General features: G+C 40.8%; 1 long non-coding RNA gene across 1 annotated transcript; it reads right to left on the bottom strand.

The window, feature by feature from the left end:
• Positions 1–1,508: 1,508 nt before the first annotated feature.
• LOC136425694 (uncharacterized) lies at positions 1,509–4,151 on the bottom strand. The gene is made up of 3 exons (XR_010754105.1): positions 4,074–4,151; positions 3,612–3,717; positions 1,509–3,197 (listed from the first exon to the last, which is right to left on the bottom strand). It is a non-coding gene; the product is annotated as an uncharacterized lncRNA (long non-coding RNA).

The following is a 4,151-nucleotide window of genomic DNA, read 5'->3' as shown; positions in this document are numbered from 1 at the left end:
ATTTCTTGATGATGCGGACAAGAAAAGAATTCTGTACCATGCTCTGTTAATCTTTTTGTTTCAATGATCGTTGCCGAACTAGTAACGGAACCTTCTTGAACACAGGACGGAAACAGAGAAAAGGGAAACTTGCAAGGACTAGTCATGAAGCTGTTGTAGACTTCACTATAGTCCATAGCGGCAGACTGATTCAGTATCCAGTGTTGACGCTTAAAGGCAACCTAAGCAATATTAGGGCGCTGAAAGTCATATATTCAAAATCAATTTTTTTCTGATTTCTATCCATAGTAAGTTTAGATAACACTATCCCATCGCATATCGACCATCATGAAGCAAAAATGTGATGTCGTTGTGTAGTGGGAACTCATTGAAAATCTGAGCACTTGGAGGCCAGCCATCATTTCAAATCTTCCGAACATGCACGATTCTGACCGACAAGTCCCGAACGCTTCCAAAGAAATAATCGCGTGGTCATGGCTCAATGTGCTTGGGCATTGTGACGTCACGCGGCCGGAAGTTACCGAAAATTGTTGACAAAAAACGGTTACGGCTGGATTCTGGGCTGATTTTTGGGGGGACCCAATAAATAAAATACTCCTTTTGTGGCTTGCTTCTGAGCTATTTTTAAACGCCCAAAGTATGAAATAATGATGCAGATGTGCTAATATAGGCAAGTAAATGTAAATTGCAACCTCACCAAACAGAATTGCCTTCTCCAGAATATTTCAAGTTTTACCCCCTGAAATCGCTTAGGGCACCTTTAAGGCAATGTGTGATTTGAAGACGAGTAAACAATATCTGCCAGAGAAAACAGAAAATTGCATTGCTGATTGCAGTTCGTGGTGGTATTTAGAGCCGATGTATTGAAAATTCTATGGGTAGGAAAGTGCCGTGCCCCATCAATGTGCACGAGTAGTTTTGAATGTCATCCTTTCGGCAAGAACCGCAATCGAAAAAGCTATAGGTGTACAATTACATGGAACAGATTGTTTTAAGCTGTAATCTTGATGCTAATAAATCGATAGAGTACACAACAGGACTGAATTTGACAAAAACAATGAATCATTTCTGCGCCGACTTCGGGTTGGATACCCTGAGGCTGTAGATTCTATTATATCTTGACTGACATCTCCACGTGTGAAAAAAAGAATTCAATTTGAAAAGGACAAAAAATAATTATTCTTAGAATGGACAGAAGATGAAATTACTAACTGCTGTACGTGTCGGCATCACAGAAAATTTTCTCTCATTGGTTAGCAGATCTACGTGGGCTTAAAGGGCCCGGATGTACACTCGAAAACTTTTTACTGACACTTTTGCAAACGGAACTTTTAGTTAGTGAGAAAAAATTATTTGCTTCAACTTAAATACGACTACTTGGGTTCAAAGCAGAGTCATCAATTTAATCGAAACACCGTTGTAAAATCATGCCAGCGTATACTTGAGGATATAAGTAACGAAGTTTTCTTGTGAATTGAACACCAGGAAGGAAAAAACAAAACCTAGAGTCATGAAGCGACAGAAAACTTTTTATTAGATACAGCGCCAAAGGGTTCAATATCCCATGCTAATGCAATGCTACGCCCAAAGCATTGTGTAGTTGGGATTAGTATGTTACATGTGAAGACCAGTGAGCAATGTTTGCCAGAACAGACAGACGATTATATTGCTAGTTGCACTTCGTGATGAAACGTACGCCTTGAGGGCTGACGTCATGACATTTGCTCTGTTGTTCCCCGGGCAGATTGGAAGCCATATTGGTCTTCGGAAAGCTCCACGAGAGATCGTAGTCTTCGTTCTAGACTGCGTTCGTACATTTTGCCAATGTGACTCATGATCGTGAGGGAAGCCACACGATAGCTGTTTTTGCCATTTTAGCCATTGTACAGTACAGATTATGCAACTGGTGAAAATTCTTCCATTTTTGGAGAAAGTCATCAACTGTTCCATGCAAAATTTATGAAATTTGCTTTGCCATGTTTGCACCACCTGCTTGCATAGTTTCTAATTGAATAGAATCCAAACCAGAAGCCCTGTTATTGTTCTTTGTCGTTTTGAGTGCACATCAACTTCTGCAAACCTAATGGTAATATCAGATTCGTTCAAGTTTTGAAAATCCACAGCTGTTTCCCTATGATTAGTTTGGTAGTCCTAACCTTAGTGATCAGCTTTGCTGAATCATATCATCTAAGACCAAAAAGAAAAAAAGAAGCTATTAAGTAAGTATAATGTTGTCTGTTAAAAGAACGACAAAGTGTTGTAAGCCTCTATATGTATATATGGCTTCTACAAAAGCGAAGCTTGACAGCCGTCAATTAATAACGTCACGTAGGGAGACGTGTAGTGATGTCATGATCATCGCAGCCTAGCCTGTAAAGACAGATATAACGAAAACAGCATCAACAGTGCATTATTGCCCCGACGATTCATAAACATGTATTTTGAAAGTGACATATTTTGGTCCTACCTCAATCGCAGAGGTTTAATGTTAGAATGAAAGTAATGTATCAAACGCACACGTAACTTGGTAACCATTACATCGTGAACCTCAAGGGATTTCCTCGGTACCTTGCGTGTTCAACATCCGCCCAGGTCAATTAGTGCACCCGGGATAGTTTTACGGGGTCAGATTTAGTTACCTCGCACACTGCGATAGAAAGCACAATTAAACCTATGGAACACTTTTTTAATGGGGCTGGTTTCCGTGTGCACTGCATATACATTTCAGCGTTCCCTTACAATGATTATGTTGTCAAGCTTTATTTAGTTTAAAAAAAGACATCAGCAACAACGGGAAGTTTCACGCCATTATGAAAATACATGTATGTACTTAATTTTTTCCTTTAAATTTTATTATTATTAAATGATCACCACGTAACAAGACCCGAAGGTCACTTCAAGCTGTGACGCGAAGGCCACTCCGAGGTTACGACATACATATATAACTTTAACAGTGGTCCCTAGGTCAGAAACATAATGAGACTAGCTCAACTGCTCACTAAGAGTGAGGGCTACCTGACCCAATAGGAGAAGCTGGGGTAACAAAGGCTGGTCAAAAAATTCCATCTTTCATTTCTCTCGTTCCGGTCCATTGTCCCCATCCGCAGCCCTCTTACGACGTCCGGCCTCGGCTTGGCGGCGAGCCAGCAGCGCCTTGAGGGGCGCCACGTCACGGTCGGTGGACCCTGCACTACGGACTGACGTCAAACAATGTTGGTAAGATTTCAACCGAAATGTTAGTTTCGATTCTATCTGACCTGTTCACCAAATGAAGACCAGTAAGAAATGCGCCAAAATAGGGGGAACAGGTCGGCACTCATATTACCGACCAAGTGTCCTGATAAGATACTTTCTCTATTAAGGCCAATTTCTACTGATGGTTTTTCAGGGGTCTCGTGAAGACAAGGTCAAGTTGCCGATGGCTTATCGTTTCTTGTATAACTTAGAGTCTCTGTAACCAGATTGCGTTTACCAGCCAAGTAAGAAAAGTACATGTACTACTTATTACAGGAGATCGAGCGACCCCTCCGCCCTTAATTCTAAAGAATATCAGTTTACTCATCCATTTTCTACATGTTTCCTGAGGGGATAAAAAGTATTTTTTTCCTCACCGAGGTTTCGGCCGACTTTGAAGAAGCTGTCGACAGTCATCATCTCAGAAGAAATGACCAAAACAACAAGAAGCAACACCAGCGTCTTTTTCATCATGGTGTTGAGCTGAAATGCAGACATTTCAGACGTTTATATTGATTGGGGAGGCACTAATCACTGAACTAGTCGTAGGCGGTTGTTTCATTAGCACTATGGATGTATCACTCACGGCAAACAAATGAGAGCTAAAACAAACAATTCAATCAGAAATTACTCAAAAGGGAGGGTATGATACTGAACACTATGTGTACTTTCATAGTTTCTCCAGCAACATGGACAAATAGTAGTTAACAAATACGGACAAGGGAGCTAAAACAGACGATTCAGTGTTCTAGGGATTGTCTAGTACATAACATAGTATGTGGACCTACTTATCTGGGAGGTTAGTCGAATAAGAAATAAAAGTTATGTGAAAATCATACCTGTAGAGGAGCTGTCAATGGGTCAACCTGTAAATCTCAATCTGTGGACAGAATACCCCTACACACGCCCCACACTCA

The sequence above is a fragment of the Branchiostoma lanceolatum genome, chromosome 19 (genome assembly GCF_035083965.1).
Source record: "Branchiostoma lanceolatum isolate klBraLanc5 chromosome 19, klBraLanc5.hap2, whole genome shotgun sequence".
Lineage (NCBI taxonomy): Eukaryota > Metazoa > Chordata > Leptocardii > Amphioxiformes > Branchiostomatidae > Branchiostoma > Branchiostoma lanceolatum.
Note: the sequence above shows the minus strand (reverse complement) of the source record. Positions and strands in the feature narration are given on the sequence as shown.